Source organism: Vidua macroura, chromosome 1 (genome assembly GCF_024509145.1).
Source record: "Vidua macroura isolate BioBank_ID:100142 chromosome 1, ASM2450914v1, whole genome shotgun sequence".
NCBI lineage: Eukaryota > Metazoa > Chordata > Aves > Passeriformes > Viduidae > Vidua > Vidua macroura.
Window position 1 is genome coordinate 72,522,767 of NC_071571.1, and position 24,210 is coordinate 72,546,976.

The following is a 24,210-nucleotide window of genomic DNA, read 5'->3' on the forward strand; positions in this document are numbered from 1 at the left end:
GCTTTCATTATTAAGCAAAAATTCCTTTTAATTCTCACATCCTGACTACTTTTGCTATGCTGTCAAAAAGCCTGTACAAATAACTCTAAATTGTGAATTGATGTTCATATAAAGTAGCACATATGATGATTAAAAAAAAAAAAAACAAAAAAAAACCAAAAAAACGAACCATAAAGCCCTTCCTCTCTCCAAAGTGTGACCTTTCTTTGCAGCTGTACCAAGAGCCTTTGTTCAGATTTGTCTCAAAGCCCCTGAGCAATTCAGGCATCTGCCATTGCCCTGCTATGGGATAAAATCTGTTCCTGCTGCACACCTGGAATGTATTTTGAACCTGAGGTGTCCCTGTCTGTGCTGCATGGTGGCTACGGTAGCAGATCATGTTCATTAGCTTGCATTTTTTGTCTGCTAGTCCCCACAACATGACATCTTTCCATGTAGCAGTGAAAAATGATCTCTTTCTTATCCCACAGCTATTGGATAGTTGATAAGGCTCTCTGATAACCCAAATGCCAAAGACAGAAAAGGTGTTATCTCCTATCTGGTGACAGATATGAGAACCAGCTGTCTGCCTGCACCAAGTAGAGGTAATATGTCTTCCCATGCTTGAAAAACAAAACCAGTGATTGGCAAGGGCCTATGTGCTGTTGCTGGTGAAGACAACTTCCTAGTTTCATTGTGACTGTGTTCCTTGTTAATTTGGCATTTCATACAGCATTTTGTCGTATTAGAAATGGACCCCAACCCATTTCCAAAAGCAGCTGTTGAAGACAAAGAAATGAACAGGTAATTTCTTTTCCTAACCAGAAATCATTATTTTGCCATCTCTCATAATTACTGCATGCACCCACTGGCATTTAGTGGATAGAGGGCTATTCTGTTGTTGTTTTTGGTTTGTCTGTTTGTGGCTTTTGATGTTGTTGTTTTTTTTCAATTGTGTCTTTTCATAGGGAAAGGATATTCTTTAAATTAACTTAGAAAATAGGTGTAGGTGCTCTAAAGCTGAAAATCTTTCCTCTAATTCCCATTTTTTGACTCCGACATTGCTCAGCAGTACAACACTGGCAGCTGCACCTCCCCTGATCTCATTGATTGCCTTGTCTGAGCATGAGGACATACACTACTAGCCAACAGGATGAACATTTTCAAGTCATCTCCAAGCTACAGCATATGAAACCAAACCAGCAAAGAAACAGAAGTCTTACAGCCTCCTTCTCTCTCTGAAATACTAGAGTTTACCTTGTTTTTATCACCTAGCTTCAAAGTGTTTCTAGAAATACAGAATATGAGCGCTTAGCCTTCACAGGACATTTTCAAGCTGAAAGAATAAAGTAAGAAGCAATAAATATGTGCTGACCTCATTTGTCCCAGTTTTAAGACAGCAAGCAAAAGGTTCATAAAGCCTGAAAAACAATCTCACATGCTTTGCATGCCAGCCTCTAGGTTTTGGTCTTCAAACTCAACTGTTGCAGTTTCCACAGAGAGTGTGTGTAATGTGTCATCTAATTGTTCTCTATAAATGTGACATGTTCTAACAACACCTATCCCTCACAAAGTATGTATTATCTATTTTCCATCTTCATAGTCCACTGTTGGGACATGTTTCCAGCTTTCCCAGTGCCTCCCATTTCATAAGATGAGTATCCAAGATGAAGCAGTTCCTCTGTCTGGGTTGCTTAATGTCTAAGCAGAACAAGCATTTACTAGAATATAAAAGAACTTTTGTCTTGCTGGCAAACTCTTTGCTTGTCAGTTTGTTACAGGTGAATCGTTCAGAGAAGAATCCAAAACCCCGTGCTCCATCTGTTTTAGTATTAAATTTGTAATGGTGATGTAATAGCAGCTTTTGTAAGAGCAGAGGTATTCTTGGCCGAAATTCCCGTCCTTCCATTATCTGCTGCGAGCCATCTGGTTGCTGTCCTTCAGAGGGGAGAATCTTCTGCAGATATTGTGAGTCTGATTTCCCAAAGAAATGAGCTTGTGCAGTGATATAATTGCACTGATATTCTCTCAGCATTGTGAAAGGAGAGATCCCAAGGATTACTATATTTCATAGAATCATAGAATCATTAATGTTGGAAAAGACCTCTAATAGGTCTTTTGAGTCCAACTGTTTGCCCAGCATTTCTGGCTGCTCCCTGGGGATTAGCAGGTTTGTTCGAGAAGTGAGAACCAGGTTAATAGCCCCACTGAGGAAAGTATGGGCAGTTATACAATCTCTTTGACTAAGGGATCATCTTGCATGCAGTTCTGCAGTAGTAACTGAGGTATGTTAGCCAATATGACAAGGCAGCTGTAAGGAGCTGAAATTATTGTGCATGAAGGAAGAGGTATGAGGGAAAGACATTACCATAATAAATCAAGCTTTGTAGTTCTATTCCTCTTCACTTGTTTCTTAAAAGTATTAGAGAAAAATTTTATTCGCATATAAATTCTAGGGTTCTCCCCACTGCTTTAAAGCCTTTTCAGTGATCAGTAGAGCACACCAATGCAAACTTTTGAGTATGAACCTGAAAGTAAGGTATGGCTTTCATTCACTGTCACTACTGATGGTCACTAAAAGGTCATTTGGTGCCTCTTCAATATTTAGGCACACCTCCTCTTTAGGCAGGGAGATATCGGTGGTGTACAAAGAACTAATGACCCTGGATGCACCACATGAACACAGAGAAACCCTACAAGCAGCAACTGCAGGGTCATCAAGGCCCATTTCTCCCACTGTTGGTAGCCACTTCATGTAACCCCTCAAATAATTTGAAGATCCTTTCTTAGATCTGTGTGTATACTTCAGCAACAAGATTCTTTTACATACTTTCTAAATGTATTCTTTCTTACTTATGGATCTGCATTTTTATCAGCAAGTTCTGCACTGCAATCTTTTGAGATACCAGGATGGGCTTGTCAAACTAGGTCTCTGCTCTAGTGTTGAGATTTTTGCCTTTGGAAATTGCCAGTAGCTGGTACTTCCAAATAGTTAAACTCCCTCTTCACATGCTTTGAAAGAGATAGTTCAGAAATGAAATAAATTCTGACAAAAGGAACTTGACATCAGAATAGCTGTGACTAATATCAGCGAAGAGGATTAAACCAGGAAGCTGGAAAGATGGTACATCCCAAATGGAAATGGAGTGGTCTTCTAGTCTGACACAAGTGAAATCCTAATGAGAGAACATGTAAGAAAAGGAGAAGTGGTATTTTTCTTAGATATTGAACTACAGATGCTGGAAAAATGAATGAAATGTGAAAGACATGCATGCATACTTAAATAATTTGCCTGAAAGATGGTTACACATGGAAATTTTGCTTCAAGTTAAAGCTGAAAACTCCAGCCTTGATGTAATTTGTTTCTTCCTCCTTGTTGGAGAAGTCTGATTAATTAGATATTTTGTATTTTAAGTTTCAGAGAGGGGAAGAAGAAGTGGAAAATAAAGAACAATGGGAATAAGCACTAGTGCTCAATGTTGAGGTCAATAATGTGATACTGCTTGATACATAATCTTTAGTTAACCATAAAAAATAAGACCGTACTGTAGTGAGATGATGGAAATGGTGAGAACAATTCCTTGCTGACCCTTGTAATCAGTTTATGCACTGAAGCGTGAGTTTTGATTTCTTCCTTTTGACTGAAGAATCGTTTTTTCTCTTTAAAAAATGTAGCAGTATAAATACTACCTTCAGTTTCTCCCTTTTTTTTTCTCCAGCCTTTTTCTGAATCTTTTCAGCTTCTCTTTTAAATTTGGGGGCAGCATGAAGGAATAGATTGATCCATTTTTATTTCATCAACTTCATCATAGCCAAAAGCCAGGTATAGTGCCCAGTGAAAATTGATGGGATATTATATATTATGTTCTGTCTTCTCTCAAGTCATATAACCTACATTTTTGAAATCTCTTGCAAAATTAATCAGTCCACACTGAATTTTCCCTCAGGTACTTCAGAAACCAGCTAAAGCAATAGACAAAATTAGTGAATACCTTCATGTGATTACAGAAGATAAGTGAGTTCCTAGAGGACTGGCAGAGAAAAACTATTATACCTATATTTAAAGAGAAGGGAGCAGTGGGGAAGAGGAACCAGTGAATTAGTGAATTACAGAATCTTCATTATAACTTTAATATGTGGAAAGTTACTGGAACCAACAGCCAAATTTTCAGCATCTAGAGGATAATAAGGTGCTAGGGAATAGCAAACATGTATTTGTGAAGAACAAGTTGACAAGGAAACCAGACTGATTTTCCTCTCTTGGTTAAGATAACTGGCCTAGCCTATGTGAAATGAGAGAATGCACTACAACTTGACCTTTGTAAAATGTTTCAGACAACTCCACAACTCATGGTCTAAGGCAGCATAGGGCAATAAGACCCAGGTGAAATGACAGAGAGACTGGAAAACAACATTGTCAGCAGCCCAGTGTTAAACTGGGAGTCAGCATCGAGTGGTCCTGCAGGATTTTGCTTCATGACCAGAACACTGAATGGTTATGCTAGCAGTTACAAAATGTGAGAAGGACATCAGGCGGGATATTTTGTGAGCACTTGGGAAGATGGGGATAGAATTCAAAATTATCTTGGTAAACCGGAGGAATGTTTAGAAATCAATACCAGAAAATTCAATAAGGACAAGTGAAAAACACAAGCCTTGGAAGAGCAAAATCAAATGACCAGGCATAGAGAGGTGAGTAACAGCCTATGAGTCAGCATTGTAGGAAAGGAGATGACCACAAAATGAATAGGAGCCAACACTATTGCATGGGCCGCTCCAAAGGAGTAAAATGCCACTCTGTGCTGTGTCCACAGGATGCTGGGCAAGCTGCCTGTGTTGCATCTGTGGGGCATTTTTATAGGTAACCTCAACATAAAAAAGGCAGCATCTCACAGCTGAAAAGGAGACATGGACAGACTCCCAAACTGCTGCCAGGAAAACTGCAAGAAGCTTTAGCAGACGTCTGGAAAAACAGGACTGGTGAAAAGGTTAAAATTTATATTTTCTGAGTCTGGAAAAACAAGATTTGGGTGAGGGTATAAACCCAGATTTTAAAAAAGTATAATGCATATTAAGAGGTATAACAAGAAGAGTGCTGATCTACATCTTAGTTTCCAGGACAGCTGAAGGTGAAATAAGCCTATTTGAAGCAAAAGGAATTTTGGTTATAAGCACACCAGACCTCTAAGAATAAGATGGGTGGAAATTGGAACAGGTAGAAACTGTGAAATCTCATTTTTTTTTGTTTAGCTTTTAAGAAAAGCTTGAGAGCAATCTTGGAAGTTGTTCAGGTGATCTTTGATCTTGCATCAGAAACAAAAGACAAGTAATTTAGAAAACTCCTACATTTCTATAACCCTGAAATGCAAATAAAAATCATATCTTACAATGTAAAATAAAAGGTCTGAGGACTCATTGTTAGTCTACTCTATCATTTCTTTGGATCTTTCCACCTCTTTGTCTCCTCCTCTGTTAGGCTGAATCCACATGTTCCAATTGTGTTTACTGTGTAAGTACTCAAACCAGTTGGTTGTACTGTGTGGTAGAGAGAAACCTTATCAGGCTTGGATAATATTGTTAGCTAATGTGAACATACCAAATGTATCCTGGAATGATCAGTGTTTCTCATGATAATTAGGAAAAAAGATGAAGAAAAAAGCCCTCATGCTTTTCTTGATCATTATAAGAAATGGGTCTTTCCAGGAAAGGGATGATCAAAAGGTGTTTGTTCAGGATTGACATACTGTGGGGCTAATGGGGAATAAAGCATTTACTCCAGCTGTACTTTGTTTGCTCTGGAGGGTCCCCACTTCTGTAACAGCAGTAATTTCATGACAGGTAAATCAGATCCAGAGCTTTGTACGTGTAAACGGTGTTTCTTTTAAAAGAGACTATCCTGTCAAGCAGGAGGTTGTACCCTCGATCCCAACATAAGGACTTTTGTGTTGCAAGCTACTCTGTAATTTCCCTAACCACACTGAAGAGCTTCCTTACTTCATAAAATGACCATTAAATGATGTTCTATTGATTCAGAAGGGGCCTCTGATTCTGCATGTGCTAATTGATACTTTATTAAAGTCTAAGTTAGCATACAAAAGTGCTAACTAGGCCAAACTCCCTGCAGCTTTGTAAAAGACCATTATTCCCCATTGCCTTTTAAATCCCTATATGAGAAGATAAGGACTATCTACTCATTTTTCTCATTGATTCTCACCTCTGAGAATAGGTTCACAGTCCATATATCCAAGCAAAAATAATTAACTGACCCCTTCTATTAAGTACAATGTATTTTCAATAAAATGAAGTTTTATTGAATGCCAGTGACTCCATCCTAGCTTGCTGTACAGCATCACGGGGCACAGCAAGAAATGCTTCTTTGCATTAGGCAGTTAACATATAAAAGAGACCCCAGGTATCTCTGCCTTTTAAAAATTGATTGACACTTTCTGTAAGAGTACAAGTGTTCTTTTTCATCTCTTTTTAAAAAACTCACTTTTTTGTTTATATAAATCCACCTAAAGCTGGCATTGATTGTCTTACTTTTGGCCTATGTCTAACAGTGATGCTCTTTACATTACTGCATTTGATCTTGGACTTGCCATGTTTCAATGTGGAGGGTTTCAATATGCATAGGAACCAAATTTCCCTCCCCAACCATTTTCTTTTTTCCCGCAAAAAAGTTTCTGTTCAAGTCTCTAGATTTCTAAAGATTTTGCTCAGGGTAAATCTTACTTGCTTTGCACTTCCCAGGGTACTTCAATAAGAATATTCAGGTGAGCAGAGCCATGAAGATATGACCTACAGTTCTCTGCAGATGCATTTAAAAGACATAAAAGAATTACAACAGCTACCTATATACTTTGTAGGTACACCTGTAGGTTTGGCATTGAAATGGCAGAATTAAATGCCTATATTATATCATTAGCCTATTAATTGTCTCATTATCAACAATGAATAATGGCAGTCACAAAATATGTCTCAAGAAACTAAAATTTTATTTAGATACTATTTATACTACTGTGACATTCCTGGGGATGGATGTGCAATATAAATTCATAGTATTATCTCTCAAAAATCTATCACCTCTTCTCCAGCCCCTAGAATATCTTTCCTTCAAGAAATATTTTTCTTGCCAATCACATGATAATAACCAAAATGCATCCTAAATGAAATTTTCTACTTTTTAGTGCCAGAATGATCTCCAATTGCATAACATAAGGGGACTGGGTTTCTAAATATTTCACTCAAGTAAAATTAAATAGTATAATATAATGTTATATTATATACTAAAAAGTGATATAACATAATTCAATATAATATGACACATAGGGAAAGCACAGTATCCATTTTACCTGGGAGATGTGGCATGCTTATGAAAGTGCATCACTTGATAATACCAAGAAGGGCAAACCAAAGATGCAATGCAGTTCACGTTGCTCTAAGGCAGGGAGTTATGCCACACCTTTAAATCCTTTTGTGATGCACTGAAGAGATGATCAGATTTGATTAATTCAATTGCTCATAATTTCTAGTTAAATACTGAAGGTAATACTTCTAGTTAAATACTGAGAGTAATAAACCAGTGAATGTGATTGACTTGGGAAGCCTCAGCAAACAGCTGCATTTTTAGAGGATTTAAATAGACAAGTGGTGTCTTGCAAAACTGGTATAGGGAGAGCATTGCAGTCTGCTGGAGTGACACAGACACGTGGAGGACTGGGTTGCCCCAGTTCTGCACACAGGCAGTCTCAAGCACCACCAGCAAAGGCTGAAGCAAAGTCCTTCCTGCGTTACTTGTTGAGCTGTGGTTTGTCCACTACACCCACTCTGCCTGCCTGCACTTCCCACTCTGCTCCAGGCAGAGTCCATACCTGGGATCCCAGCCTTGAGAAGCACCTACAAATGGCTGTGGGCAACCGGTGGGTGCCTGGCTTGCACCCTCTCCTGCCATTCTGAAACGAAGATGAAAGACCCTGTAGTGCCTGTCCTGGACGGAAGCTCTGCAGAGTTTACAGCAAAAATCAGGCAGAGGAAAGTCTCTAGCCCATGGACTGCAGAGTCTCTTCTTGCTCTGGCCTCAGAGAACCCCTGATAGAGTGCCACCCCACTGTGTGAGGAGTGTAGCTGGCTGGGGAGCTGGAGAGGATGGCCCCAGTGGAGCAGTGAAATAATCACTGCTTCTCACGCAGTGTCAGGGGCAGGAGGAGGAAAGTGAGGATTTCCCATGCATGGGGACCAGACTGCTTTACTTGCAGAGGATTTTCACAGGCATTTACCTGTCATTGCAGCCTTTTTTAAAAAAAATGCAGGAGTTTATTCTTTAATGATAATCCCCACACAACATCAACTTCAGACAGTGGACTCTGTAGCAGTAGTTCCTGATCATTTTGCTATGCAGAAAAACTGAATAAACTAGAAAAATGTGAACAATGTTACTTGGAAAAAAATATGTCAAGGACAATAAAACTTTTGATTTCTGGTTTAATATTCATTCAGTATTTCAAGAAAAAACATAGCGTCTGTCCACCGTTATTAATTAGCATGAGCTTCATTCACTGTAACTCTTCTTTCTCTTCAAAGAAACACATACATTGTTGTATATCCCCCATTTTGTTTTCCCACAAGGCCCATTGCAAAACAGCTTGTGTTGTTTCTGAAGCAATACTATATCAATCTGACTATATTGTACATAATAAGATATGCCTTCAGATAGAGAACTGCATGGATTTTTATTTAGAAAGGCACCTTTGATGTTGTGTGAACTAGGAAATTTTAAAATTCTTCTGAAACAAAAATGAAATTCTGTGTCACTGTAATCAATCTTGATCCACTATAGAAGTCTGGGCTCTGCATAAGTGCCAGTCTAATCTACTTCCAAATATAAACTTCCATCTAGTCAGTCAAGACATGCAGATTAGCTGTTTGAACAGGAATTTTCTGAAAGCACAAAGAGAAATGTATGTGCCTAATGCCTATTTTACAAAATATCTTTTCAATATAGAAGAGTTTTGCAACCAGTTTAAGAATAATTTGTCCATGTCACTGTCACTTTCCAGTAATGCCTAGGTCTAAACTTCCAGTCTCCTTGAACAGACTATAAGGAGGAAAAAATGGAATTACTCTGAGCCTCTTATATGAGTACCAATGAATGCAACAGACAGCTACCAAATACTTCTGAAGCACTGCCTCAGACAGCTTGTCCACATATTAGAGAACATAGCATATGAATTGTTTTTTACCAACACAAAAATACAGTGCTTTTCAAGTCTTTCCTAGTTTTGAGCAATCCACTGCTTCCACAGGAAGCAATATAGAAATTGTACTTTCTGCCCTGAGAAAAAGAAATAGTACTATTACAACATACCTTTCATTCAGTTTGCATTTTTCTGTTCTGTCATTTGCTGCTCCAGCTCAGTTTATACACTGCATTTCTCTTGTGCTCTTCTGGGCAGTGTGTGCAACAGGTTGCCTCAGCAGCTCTGCCCTCTTTTTAACATAACCCACTCCAAACAACAAGTCTGGTTTGTACTACAGCATGCAGCAACTTTCAGGAAAAAGAAAAGACATCATCACAAACCAATCAGACACTCTTTGTCTGATGATCTAGCCTCTTTCTCAACTGATGCACCAGTGTGTGAATGGGACCAGTAATCCAGGAGGTGAGGTATACAGACACCATTCACTGGAAAGGATGCTCGGAGAACATAAGCTACATGAGTGGACAGTGGAAACAATGGCAAACGTTTCATGTTGAGGTGGCTTGGAATGAATAATGCATGTGTTGGGGAAACAGTTGCCCCGTTCTGGTGTGGAGGGCATGGAAAGAGTGGGCGTTGAGAGGTACTTCCCTCATCATGTTAGCATTTCTAATTAAAATCATAATCTGCACAGACCCGGAAGTCACTGTACGATGAGAAAACAACGCGCAAACCTCCAAGGGGGGACAAATTCCTATTACATGGACCCACAGAAGAAGTAGCTCAGATGCAAATACAGTATTTTATGTAGGCAAGCAGGCACTCACAAGTGAAACCAAAGGACCAAGAGAAATCTTAGCAGGTGACATGTTTCTATCTGGTATTGTTTAGATACACCGTATAAATTAATGCTTCATCTCAGAAGAATTACCCTTTCAAATTATTGTTAATTAAGTAATAATCCCTGAGAAATGTGTTGTTATCAACAGTTAGGAACAACTTTATTATGCTTTCCCCAGGCTATTAATGCTCAAACACAATGTCCACTAATTGCAGTAAGAACTAATTTCCCAGCAATTACACATGCACTTTCTAAGTATCTGGCAGCACAGTTTTTGCTTTTAAACTTTGTTTTTTCTACTTATCTAACTAGAGCATTGGTCAGTCATAAAAATTCTCTAATCATCCTGCACAGAAATTACCATTAACAAAAAGAAAGCTGATGTTTGCTACCTTCGTACATTATTAATTTTTTTGTTGCAGACAACAACAGCAAAGGTTATAATCCCTATAAACAATGCATCAGCTCAAAGTTCAGCAAAGCTAGCAAAAGCATTTTCAATCAGTGCAGTGAGCTTTGGATAGGTCTCGACAGTTTCTTTAAAAACAAGCAGGGGGCCTGCTATTTTCTAAATTTACATTACAGCTCTTCTGCAATATGATATTAATACAATAAGAAATCATTTCTGGGATGCCAATGACCAAACTTTGACAGTTCTTCCTGTCAGCTGTTTTCAGTGTAGACAAATTAGGTGGCCATAAGAATTATTATTATTATTGAGCATTGTTGAAGGGATAAATTGATAAAATTAATCCGGAGTCACGGGAAAAAAAATCTACCTGGAATTTAAAGTGATTTTCTTCGCAAACACTTTTCCCCTTGGCTCAGGAGCAGAGTATAAGGAAAAAGCCTTAAAGAATAGCTGCCATTGTCATTACATTTTAAAAGCATTCACATGACAATTTAAAAAGAACTGCCATTTCAGCTATTTCTTAAATAACCTCTTTCTTCTATAATCATGGAATATATTTCTTTCACCTTTTGACTAGCACTTTGGTTTTTTAAAATAAACTTACACACTCATTTTGCAGGAAATTATATTTTAAAATGCTTCTCAGAGGTGTTTTATCATAACACTTTCATTCAGGTTGAATTAATGTTGAATCCTGATTTTCAGAAATTGAGGGAGAGGAAAAGAAGGAGAGAAAGAGAAAAGGAAAAAAAAGCTTAGCTTCTAACCCAGCTCCAAAACACACTTATTTTCAATTCACATTTCTAAATCAATCTTAGCACAACCTTTATCTGTAATAACAGAATTATTGTGATACTTCTGAAACACAGACAACAGCAATGTAGTTATCTGCTGGACTAGCCAGTCAAGAGTTTTTTCCCCACTCTCTTCACCAGCGCACAGTTTGTTTTCAAGCCTTCAATGCCACAGTGTCAGTTCTCGCTTCACAGTTTTTATTCCTTTTTCTTTTTTTTAGGTCCACGTCTCTCTCTTTTCCCCATTAAGATGCGGATGGGCTGGTACCTCAGCCAATATGTCTATACATGCCTGAATAGACTTGCAGAAAAGCAGGGTCTCCTTTTGTCTGGGCCCATAAGGCTGTATGTCATTCCGCACTGACAGGCAAGGGCTCCTCTCTCTGTGGGAGATTTCCAATAATTGCCAGAACAAATTAAACTGGGGCTTATCTGTTCCTCTCCCTTTTCAGCTTGAAAATGGAGGAACAAGACCAATTTTAGCTGGCGACAATGTGGCATAGAAATAGATTGGATACAGCTTATGTGAAGTCATGCTGTAGATAGCAGGGGCAGGACACTGCTTGGAGGAGTGAGGTGATATTGTGCTACATGGACTCAGTGGATCCTTCTGATCTGACAAACAGGAAATGAGTTGGGAGGTTAAGAGCAATCTATCTAGTTACCATTGTCACAGGTGAAGGACTATTTCTGATAATACATTTTAGATGTGGCACTCAGGGACATGGTTTAGCAATGGACTTGGCATCTAGGTTAATGGTTGGACTTGATGATCTTAGAGGTCTTTTCCAGCATAACCATTCTGTTTCTATACTGGAGTTGACTGGGAAGCCCAGAAACACAGTACAGACTGCATGTTTTGAAAAATAAAAATGAAATGTACAATAAATTCTGGACATTCCCCCACACAAGCACAGCTCCTTCCCTGCCTTTGCCCCCACCATTTACATCTTGTGTCTTAATCTACATGAAAGCATCACAAAGTACAGCCTTAACCTGTGACAGATCAATGGGGAGAGTTCTGCCTTGTCTCTGCAGTGGGTATTTGGAAGTCTTGGGCTGAAAAGACTGTATTAAGAGATAGTATAGTTATCAGACACAAATTTTCTATAGCAAAAAGCTGTCATCTTCCTTTGCAGATGAGATAAAATGAGCTCAAAGTGCTTTCTCCAGGCAAAGCCAGACTGGAAACCACACAAAGGAATGAATTCTTTGACATTGTCTGACAGATAGAAATCTGAACTATCAGATTTGAAAGGGACCCTTAATTCTTGGGGCTGCTGAATGCCAATGGGAAGTATTCGGATCTTCTCTTGACCAACATGATTACTGCTATCAAATGAGGATATGTCAAACACCTTTCAACACACTGTTGTCAGTCAAGATCTAAAAAGCCATAATTCGCTGTAAACTATCTTAACAACCACTCTGTCTCGGTCAGACTTCTCCAGCCACAAAGTCAGTGAGAAATTAATAGAGAAAAAAACTCCAGCAGTTCTTAGCGCTGTCAGCTTTTCAGCTCTTTTCTCTCAAGCTCTCATGTTTCTGACCCATGTCAGAAAATCAAGAAAGAAGCTGTGACACAGTAATTAACGAAGACCAGAGGGGATAACTTCAGGTCATTGGAACTGGATGGAACATCTCTTAGTAAGGTCACCCCCATGTCCTATCACAGGACACCAGAAAGAAGAGATCACCACCTCCCTCTCCACTTCCCTTTGAGAAAGGAGGTGTAGAGAGCAATGAGGTCACACCCCTGTCTCCCATTCCCTAAGGTGAACAAACCCAGTATCCTCAGCCACTCCTCCTAAGTCATGCCCTTTACTCCTTTCACCATCTTAGTTGCCCTCCTTTGAACACATGCTAATACTTTAATATTCTTGTATTGTGGAGCCCAAAACTGCACACTGTACCAGAGGTGAAGTCATGCCTACGTTGAGTTGTAGAATATTTTCTATAAAACTTGGGGAAAATGTTTGCCTAACATAATAAAGTACTAGGGTCTTGCTTTTGTCTTTTATACAGAAGAGTTCTTTTTAGCATGACACACAAAAAGCAAAAACCTAGTAAAAGAAGTGAAAACACAGGGGAAAAAGCAGACAGATTGAGAAAAAAGTGAAATGCAAAGTCATATTTTCAATTTATAATGTTAATCCCAAAAGTGCCCCTTTGACCTTAATAACTTCAGTAACTTGTGAATCTTAAATAAGCAATTTTGTTTCTTAAACAGCCCATAACTAAAATAATTAACTAAAGACATGGCATAATTTTATATAATTTTTAAGTGTCTCTGGAGGAAGTTTTGCAAAATTCAAAATAGGTTCATTCTCTATTAGGTATGCAAGAAAAAAAAAACAACTAGGAAAGTGTAAGTTTTACTGTGTGATTTTTAGTTCTAAAATCTGTGAACAGTCAGCAAAACTGGAACAGCAAGTGCATTCTGAATTGACTATTTTATAGTTATAATCCCAAGAATTCAACTTTTTTTTTTTCAGAAGAATGGACTTCAGAGAGTCTTCAGTATTTTAGTTCCATGCATTCTTGTTACTAGTTATTCTTTTTGGTCAGGTCATATATAGGCGAGTCACCATCCAATGGACAAATGCTCACGTTCGGAAAGGGTTTCTTAGGGTGAAGACAGAACTCAGGTGTCTCTGTTTTGGACCTGAAACCATAGGTAAATCAATAAAACTTACACCACTGCCAAGAAAATATGATCAATTTCAAACATTATTTATTGTCTAGAAATATTTATTACTTAGGAAGAGTCAGTAAAGTGTATTCCATGCCTATAATGTGGGGTAGATTGTCATGAGCCTTAATTAGAGCCATGTTGGAGAAAACTGAATATGGAATAAAACTGTCCTTTCTTTTTATAAACAGACAAATAAAAAAAAAATAGAAAATAAACTTTTGCAGAAAGATAAACATAGAAGAGTAATTGTGTGTCAGGATGAAGTTATGGGTGACCTCTAAAGTGTTTGCCAATGCGAAGTTAAGAAGAGCCAACACTCATGGGAGGAATTAGTACCCATCTGCCTGCCCACTGGTGACCCCTCTTCAGAGCCTTGGGAAGTGAGGCCTGACTTTGCTGGTTGTGGCACTGAATCTGCCTGGTCTGATACTTTAAACAGGAACAAAATCAACCACTTCAAAAGGTGCCCTGCCAATCAGCCAGGAGACTGGGCAGGGAACAAAACTTTCCCAAACCAATCACAGCAGGATTGATATCTGTTGGACCTTTTTTGGCTCATTGTGGCTGTTGCCAAAATCTTAAAGAGACTTGCTGCAGCCACAGTGTGTGAAGAGTGGCCACAAGCAGTTTTGTGTGGGTGGGCTCATGGCTGCCTTGCTGCCCCCATCCTTGGAGGTAGACAGTTCTACCTGAGAGCTCCCTGGCTAGGGGGTTTCCTCCATTCTAGTAACCCTGTGTCAAGAGGCAGGGTGCCCCTGCAACAGGCAGCACCTCAAGCCATGCCAGAGGAGACAAGTGGGAGAGGAATCAGTGCCTGACTCACTGCTTTTCCACTTCCCCTTGTTGATGGCTCCAATAATTTCTTACAGTCTTTCCCTCCAAAAACTGGAGACAATGGCTCATGTAAAGGAGCTTCCATTTGGATTAAAGCAGGGGATCCTGACTGTATGGCAAGTAGCAGCCTTTAGTGCAAGAGTGAGTGATCCTGAAGGGTTGGAGCTCTCCTGCTCTCATGACTGAGCTGCATGTCTCAGTCAGCAGCTCCATGCAATTAGTTTATCAGCAGTTTGGGCTGGTAATTACTGTTTAATATCAGGCCAAAGAAGCTTGCCCTTCCCTTGATAGGACAAGCTAATCCCCTGTCCTGTCTATTGAGGACTACCTGTTCTGCTGTTTGATGCATTGGGGCAGAAATGATACCACGTCGATCTCGACAGCCTTTGTGCTGCCAGCCTCGTGCTCAGAGCTGGAGCACTCTGAAGGCCATTGCAGCTGCTCAAGTTTTTTCTTCATACACTCTTACCAATTTTTTTTCTGATTCAGCAAACCTCCAGTGCCCAAACAGAAAGAGACCCCTTCCTAGTTTCAACCTGCAGTAGCTTTTGAGCACTCATGTTACTCTGCATTATGATTCTGTATGTTTTTAAAAGCTGTGGAAGGGCTGGAAAAAGTAGTGAATGGGAGATTCCTGAGGAAGGTCCACTTGCCACAGATACTTGCTAATTCTGCAGATGGTGTTTTTTCTTCTGAGCAAGACATTAAAATGAGTTCTTGCTTATGTGAGGCTATTAAAAGATGTAGCAGTCCATTCAACAAGGGCAGTAATGAAGTCTTCTGTCTCCTTTCCAAATTCCAAATCAGTTTAATGGCATGTGCAAGGGACTGTGCAAAGCCCCATCAGTGGATGCTGGATTTCTGCTAATGTCTTCTGTCTAAATAAATTCCCTTTGTTGTTTCATCTGTGTGTGGCAGTTATCTTCAGTGCCTACCCTGGACTATTTGAGGGTGTACATCCTCTTTCACTGCTGCTCTGCTTTATTTCAAATGTGGTCTGGGGAAAAATGAAAAGATTCTTGCCCACTTAAAATCTTGATGAAAGATTTTATAATTGTAGGTTGATTATTCATCACTGGTAGTATTACACATACTAATGTTTTCCTCAAATTATAGCATACCCCCCTGAGCCATAAACATGTTAAAGAGCTGTAGCTCCTTAAACAAATTTGGCACAGAACTCAAATTAATTTCACCAAAGAGGTAGGATCAAAATCAGGTTTTGTGAATGGAGAATCACTTCATCAACTAGGGAAAAGTTTAGAGAAGAAAACAACAAAGAGCTCAGAAATGTGTGTTGTTGATAGCTTATAGTGTTCCATGAAGCCTTTGCATCAGACAGAACACAATTCAAAGCCAGCCACTAAAGCTCATCACCATATGCACAGCAAAGACATTGAGATCTCTGCTGAGCACGGGGCTGCTATACACCAGCCTCATGATTACCCTATAGGCTGTCCAGCCTGATTAACTACGGACATCAACAAAAATAATAGCTGGAAATTCCTGCACCTAAATATATCTTTGCCCTGTAAAGCTGGTTTGGGTCTAAATACAAAGTTGTCTGCACAACTGTGTGTAACAATCAACTACCAGCAGCAACCCTTAATGGCTCTATTCAATGTAAACTGTGCACTTAGGAGTGATTGTGGTATAATTATAGAAAAATACATTAACAAGTAAAGCTTTAAAGAAAAAAAAGCACCCAAAATCAAATAGTAAGTTGGAAATGATGTTATGAATCTCAGGTAAAGTCAATACCAACTGCAGTCATTTTACATAGGGATAGCAATAAAAATGCACTGGTAGTAGGTTGTTATGAACGTGTTGGTGAATGTTCTGCTGTTTTGTTGCTTTTTCTAAGTTCTACCAACAGATGCAATTAAAAGAAAACAGGACTAAGTTCTAAAAAGGAATCTTCTGCAGTGGTAATCACAATAGACTTAATGACTGCCAGCTCTCTATTTCCAATAGGAGGCAGCTAGGAACTTTTCACTCAATACAGGGGTATTAATGCTGGAATTTTCCTTTCCTCTCAAGCCTGATAGAGCCCAAGGTTGCAGAGAAACAATGGGCTACAGGCAATGAGAAGTGAGGTGAGAAAGGATGTTGGATGTTGTCCTATTGCTAGATGGAAATGTCAGTATGAACAAAAGCATGTGTACCTACATGTACATGGATATACTTTTTATTTACCCTACTATGTTTCTGTCCAAGACGAATCAGCAGCTTCCCAAATTTGTGGCAGAAAAGGCAGAGCAGGAAGCTGCTGCTGGACAGTGGGGAAGCCTTACTTATGGTGCCTTGCACGAGCCCAGGACCTTGCTGGCCTTTCCATTAATGGCGACTGTAAAACACAATGATTGCTGCAAGCGGGAGGAGAGTGCAGGCAGTTCAAAAGCATTCTGTGCTTTTTGGCTGTGGCACTGCACTAACATGAAGAAAGTCTGAGGAGCTCATACTCAATTATTTAGATTTGTCTCATCTGTCCAGACTGAAGAACTATGCAGGGTCGCAGAACTGTTATCTCGTGTCTCTTATGTCAGCAGATGACAGGATTTTTGTTACACAGGAAAATTGTGGATATGTGCATCTTATGTGATTTGATACCACACAGCCTGCCTGCTCTCTCCAGCAGTACATGAAATATGCAGCCCATGTCAGCTGCTCAAAAGGCACGTCCCTGGCACTTCTTGTGAGCTGCAGTCTCATCAGGAAATAAGATGCTATAAATCATTAAATCAGCACCAATCAGCCACCTATTGCTGTGCAGAAGAAAGGCTCACTCAACAAATATTCCTAGTAAGAAATAACCACTAACAATGAGCACTGCACTAATTTCTACATTATCTAACACAGGCTACAGTACCCAAAAAACCATCACATCTCCACTGCTACTGAAACAGTAGAATAATGAACAAGCATTCGAATAAGATTCAAAAAAGCTGTTTGTAATTCCATGTTTGGATCAATAATTGTGCACTTATTTAAGGGCCCTCAGAACTGGCAGCTCCCAGTGACATGAAGCATCCAGAGAGATGTTCACTGACCATGTTTCATGTGAAATGCTAGGGCTGGTACAGTGGCAGACAACTTTGTTGTGAAAAACCTAGCACCTTACAGCACTTTGCTCTCAAGTTTATGTGATTGGAAAATGCAATTTCCCCATAGTATAACATGTATTTGCAGGAGTAATTTTCAGTTGAAACAAGCACCTTCCTCCAGGTTTCTCATAATAGGTGAAGTCTGTAATTTTTTTTCTTTTCTTTACTGTTGGCTTTTGGAGAGGTCAAGGACAAGCAAACGTAAAAGAATTTCAGGTTTCTCAGGCTGTCTTGCAAACACTAGGCCCAACCTACTCTGGTCTGTACAAGCACAAATTTGCTGCTCTAAAAAGCTAGCCATATGGAAAATTTCTCTTTGGCCAAGGAAAGAAGGAAGCTGTGCTCATCTTCCACTTCTAGGTCCTCTTCTGCTCTCTCTACCATCTCACTAAGGCAGACTCTTTCATCTCCCTTGAATTCTCAGTCTGAGCAAGATGAGGGGTTTATGCAGCTTTTTTGCACCTTTCTCTGAACTCCCAAAACTTTTATGCCTCTGCAGCGCAGACATAAGTGTTCCTTTCCTTTGCCTTTTTTGAGTCTCAGAGTTCACTTGCAACGCAATGGGGGCAGGGACCTATTTCTATAAGGCTGGCATGAAAAGTTTGCTAGCACTCATTTTGCTCACAAGCAACCTCCCTAGGCTCTGCAGATGTTTAAATGGCTCAGGAATGCCCAGGACTCACTCAGGCAGCAGAAGAGCTGCCTCTGATACACAGCATCTGTATAGCCTGCCATGATTTGAAGCCTCAAAATTCAGCTGCATATCACATTGCTGGGAGTAATACCACTTGTATTGTCTACCTAGAGAATAAAGGATTTTTAGCTGGATTTCCCAAAGAAATGGGTGTAGTTTCTTTCTGCCTGTCAGTCCTCATCTAATAAAACTGGAATCCATTTAGCCAATTTCAAACCTATTTGACAGAAAAGATGTTATAGTGTATAGGGAAAAGGATTATCTGTAATATACCCAAAGGACTTATTTTTTTCACAGAAAAATTTGTATATGCATGCATTTGGGTTGAGAGCAAGCTCTTCAAGTATATCTGCTTCTTTAATATGCCACATATACACTGCTTGCATGGTTGTCTAATGGATGTCATCTTTTTAATGTGTATTTACAGACAGTTTAAAATATGCACTGGGATCTTGATTTGGAATGAGAATGATAGTATGCAATTAAAATCTGAAATGAAATACAGCAAGAACATTGTAGGTTGTAATTGCAATTATTACCAGTAAAAAGATGACATGCCTGAGATATGGTCTGTCTATCATTTTGTGAGTGAAAGCTCCTCAAGGAAAGAGCTGCTATTTGTTATAAGGTCAGTAAGAGGGGTCACCTTGATCCTCTCTACTAACATAATAAAGCTAAGTTGAATTGAGTTGAGTCAAGGGAAGATAAAACCAGGCAGTATCACAGATGACCATGAGTGACACTAGAGTACTTTCCCAAGTTTTAGAAGACAGTGCCACACAGCATCTTTAGCAATCCCTGTGTGGTAAAAGTTAGTGACCTTTTAATGGTGACAGTTATATGAAGTAGTTTGAATAATTACCCCTGAAATGATCCTTTTATATATCTTTACAGACATCCTGCAATGAGATGCTCTTTTGTGGCATTTTCATTTCCATTCTAAACCATATTAACGATTCACGGAGCTGGAGAATCAGATGGGGAGAAAAAAACCCAAAACAATTTGCTGCTTTCAGTGCTATTGCTTGGAGGCTCTGCCTCAGAAGCAGCCGAGCACTCTCCGCAGCCATGATGGCTGAGAGCTCCTCATCATCAGCAGGAAATTTGGGGCACTCTTCTCTCACAGTACCTTCTCCATTACAACTGCTACCAGGCAGATAATGGGGGAAGAGCATTGCTAACAGCTGCAAAGAGCAGTAAACAAAGCTGCAAACAAAACTGCTTAAGGAAATTATCGTTTGGTGTTGCTGGCTTTAAAACCTGAATCTGTAAGTTTGCAAATAATTGCTTTTACTTAATTCAGTATATAGCATACTGCAACCGAAAAAATGCGGGAGGAAGGAGGTGATGAAAATTGGAGAGAAGGAGACTGTGTAACAAGCAAAAGGAGAAACCTTAAAGTTATAAAGCAGTTGAAAACATCAGAGGATTTTTTTTGTTTGCTTGTTTTTGTTGTTACAGTTGTTTTCTTTTTTCTAACAGATGTTCAAGGAAATATCTACAGACTAAGAAATATCCTGGCCATATAGGAGAAGAATAGAAGCTTAATTTTATCTGTGTTCTTTTGCAAGAAATCACTGAGGTGATGGATTCACTCGTATTAATTTCATCAAACTCTTCTTCATTATTATTAGCCTGCAGGAAAGTTAAGCCTACATAGATCTAAACCCCCTTCACTCAAAAGGAGTAGTGATCCCAAATCACTACTCCTTTTCTGTTCTGCATTTCCCACAAGGTAGGCAGAATAAAAAAAATGTTTAGCAAGTGGAAACAGACTCCACAATACCCACACAGACCTGTACAGGATATGAAATGGACTTTAGAAGCACTTTGTGCCATGTTGTTTTAGCTTGTTGGTGAAGTTTAAAACAAAGGTGATGACGACTGATAACAAATATTCATCTTCTCAGAGAAAAGTACCCTCACATCATTATGAAGCTGATGCTGAAAGTTAGTTTTGTGAGATTCAGAGGTACCATCCTTGGAAGACTTAGGGAGCCTCAATCAACCTTTATTTTTCTCTGAGGTTTGTTTATGGCTGCAAACCATCAGTCAATTCTCTAAGATCTGTTGCAGGCGGAGAAATTTCCACTGTTTTGAGAATCCTGATGTAAAGGGGTGTAGGACATAAAAAATACAAACCTAAGGAGCAATCAGGCAATCCAAGCTTTCCCAAGAGTTTAAATATTCTGTTAAAAAACACCCTGAGCGACAACAGTACTTCAACATCAACTTTCCTTATATTTAAATGGGCTAATTCTTGTGAGAAACAAAGAAGTGGAGTAGAAGGAGGGAAGGTGTATTTTTATTCCAAGGTCTAAGCAGCTGTTGCAGCGAACATGAGAAGCTCAGAGTCTGAGACTTCATAAGAAAACAAGCATCCTTAGGTACTTTCTTGACATTTTTCCCCCCAGTGAATATTTTCAGAAATTCACTTGATCTGATACCTTCTGTCTTTAATTAAGATGCTGGCAGGTATGGTTTGCTTGAATTCATGCCAGAGGATTTATTCTAATCTCCTCCTTTTATAATATGCTCATCTGGAGGAGCAGAAAAAAATGATTCACCAGTTCCTGTGAAGGGGACATACATACTCCTTTAATTGTGTTGGAAATTCCCGTGAACCTCGGCAGAAGAGAAACATTCAGAAGACACGACCCCTCTAAAATAATCAGTATTTGCTGTCTGCTGTGGGCTCTGACCCCCTGACTTTCAGTGAGCAGGAGTGAAGTCACTGAGTGGTCCCATGAAGTTTGTGTTGCTGCAACAGCTGGAGCTGAGGGAGATCCCTTTGGAAGGTCTGAGGCAAGAGAGCAGACCCTCTCTATAAATCATGTATTCATATGTCCATATTCATCAGAAAGTCAGAAGTGGATAAAAAGCATCAGTCTAGACTGTTTCTAACACAGCTACTTAACCAGGGCCAAATTTGCCATTGATGCATATTAAGAAAGTATTTATGAATAGCTCACAGAATAAGGAATCAGCATGAATACATGTATTGCAAACAGGCCACAAGCAGGGAAAAGTGCTGCTTGAACAATATCTAGCAAATATGCTATTCAGCTGATCTGTATGGTTTTTGTTTAAAAAAAATCAACAAAAACTCCCCCTCTCTTCCCACTATTCAGATTGCACTCCAGAAATGGTACAATATGTTCCTGCCATTGTAAGAAACCAGCAGTCCAACCCACGCTGACAGTACAGCTCTGGCACAGCACATCCTACAATGAAGGGCTCCCAGTGTCCATGAACTCGCCTTCAATGCTCTCTGTACCTGCTATTGACAGAAAGGGCTCAGAGGAGATGCCCCCTCTCCCTCACCCACCTCGTTTTCCTTCATACCCTGCACCACAGTGGCCCTTTGATGAGATCACATAGTAGTACTGATTTTTATTTTCACATTTTGACTGCTGCAGCATTTTTCTTCCCCCTCTCCTTGGCTCCATCTATAAGGGGCATTTGTTAGCAGCCTGGTTTACCTTTGCAAGCTAAATGGAAGGCACTGATGATGCACCCAGCTGGCAACTGACAGAAAGAGCCAGACACAGCCCAGCAACACCAACGTTGTGCTTGAAGCTCCCAGACTGTCTCAGGACTGAAATACCTGTCTTTATCAGAATCTGTGAAAGTGTATCTTTAATTAAGTCCAACAAAGATACACTGGGGCTCAGTAGGCTTGTGCTTTTGCTGCTAAGGTAAGAGGGTAAGGCATCACTCCATTCTGTTTGCTAAAATGAGGAATCAGCATGAACCATGTAATTAAGGGCTAAAAGGAGGAAAAAAATGAAATTGAATTAAACCTGACAGCATAATGCAAAGAATCAATAGCTTTATTTGCTGCTTAATGATGATGATACTGTTCTCGTTTCATTATGTGTGAGTCACAACCAGCTTGTTGGCTTAATTGTATTCTTTAGCAAGTAAACTGAGGCATACAATTTACAGCAGCAACACCTGTTAAGAAAAAGCTTAAGAATTATGTCAATTGGTCCTGAGCAATGAAATGAATTTGCTTACCAGATCACTAGATTATTAAGACATGAAATTATTTTTTCTTCTTTTTTTCTTTTTCTTTCTCTTTCTATTTTTTAACAATAACATAATAAAGGCTTCTTTTGTCTGACAGGACAGAAAACCCAAACATCCTCTGGCAGTGCATCTTGTGATCTGAGCCCTACAACGACCTGTTTCACATGTTTAGGATTACAGAGTAAATCCTAGATCACTCTGTCTCTGTGAAGTGACTCCAGCTTTTGGCAATGGTTGAACAACACTGTATTTTTTGCCTTTTCTTTTCATGGCCTCTCAACCAAAAATATTATGTAAAAGAAGCAGAAAGAGGAACAGAAGTGGGTGAGAAAAGAACTCAGAGGAGACAGCTGAGGAAGGAATGACTGTCACAAGACTGAAGGCATTGTAGGTGTTTTTTAAGCAAAATGGTAATGGGAAATACTCATTCATTTTATTCTGAGGTCTTACAGAGTGCTTCAGCCTCGGAGAGGTTTAGTTATGGTGAATCTGGGAAGGGACATAGCTGTAAATGAGTTCCAGTAGACTGCAGATGCAAGGAAGCACTGGCAAAATAAGTAACAGATATAGGGTAGGCAGTGACCAGCTTCTTTGTCTTTATTTCTCCTCTTCCCATCTGTTTTGCTCACGGTTCCTCTTTCTCCTCTGTCTGCCTCTCTGTAGGTCTGGGTCTTTTTAGCAGGCTCCCTTTCCCCCCAGCATCTTGGTGAGGTCCCTAGGGGCTGTTTCTCTTACAACCCAGGTGTGCAAATTCAGCGCTGCAGATGCCTCTGGGTACTTGGGCTGCACTGTGACTCCTCCAGGACCCAGCTAATGCCCAGAGGAGGGTGAAGGCGCAGGCCCAGCCACACCCATCCTGGACTGAGCTGCTACAATGGGCAGGTGCCAGGGACCATTCTGGCACATATCCCACAGCAAGGACAGCGATGCCAAGTGCAACCGCCGCTCCTCAGATTTGGCTGGAAGTGGCAGGTCTTTCTGATTGAAATACATTAGTTTACTTTTGCCAGAAAAGCTCTCTTTTCCCTCCCTTTTGTGCGTTCTGCAGTGCCTCTGCCACCAGTGGACATTCCTGTTCCAGAGCAGCAAGGGGACTCATGATCATTATTTCCATCTTCCAGTTGCCTTTGCTTTACAGGTCTGCCCTTAGCTCTGGTCTCAATTACCAGGGATTGCATATTTTAATATTACTCTGAACTGCAGAAGTGAGGAGCTTTAAACAGCTCAACAGTCACATCACAGCTCAGGCCTAATGTTGTTTTCCTCTAATCAGATCATCTTTGCTGTGGAGAGGTGTTGAGGTGGCCCTGACAATGGGGTGCTTGTACAGAACAGACAGATTTTCATAGCTTTTGTACAACCTGCAGATATCCTTGGGGACCTAATGAATTAAACATTAAGCCAATGCATGTTGCGGTAGATACAATCCCATTATTAAATTCTGAAAAAAAAAGTAAAAAGACATCCACATGTGAAGACCTGCAAGACCTCTATGTCCCACAGCATAACTGGGAGTGTTAAAATGCAGTATTCTTCTAGGAAGTTCTGCTACAGCAAAAATCACATCGTGCATGCCTGTGATTATTATTTCATGTGTAATTTTCTGCATAACATACATTCAGCTTGAG

At 39.8% G+C, this 24,210-nt stretch overlaps 1 protein-coding gene across 2 annotated transcripts in view; it reads right to left on the reverse strand.

Moving 5' to 3' along the window:
* Positions 1-24,210, reverse strand: part of CDH20 (cadherin 20) — a 119,343-nt gene that overhangs the window by 45,298 nt on the left and 49,835 nt on the right. Inside the window, exon 1 of one of the 2 annotated variants that reach the window (XM_053986862.1) lies at positions 9,344-9,374. The exons of the other annotated variant lie outside the window; for it this stretch is intronic. The gene's annotated coding sequence lies outside the window, so the exon portion shown is untranslated. Of the gene's footprint in view, positions 1-9,343; positions 9,375-24,210 lie in introns of those variants that run through there. 2 annotated transcript variants of the gene reach the window in all.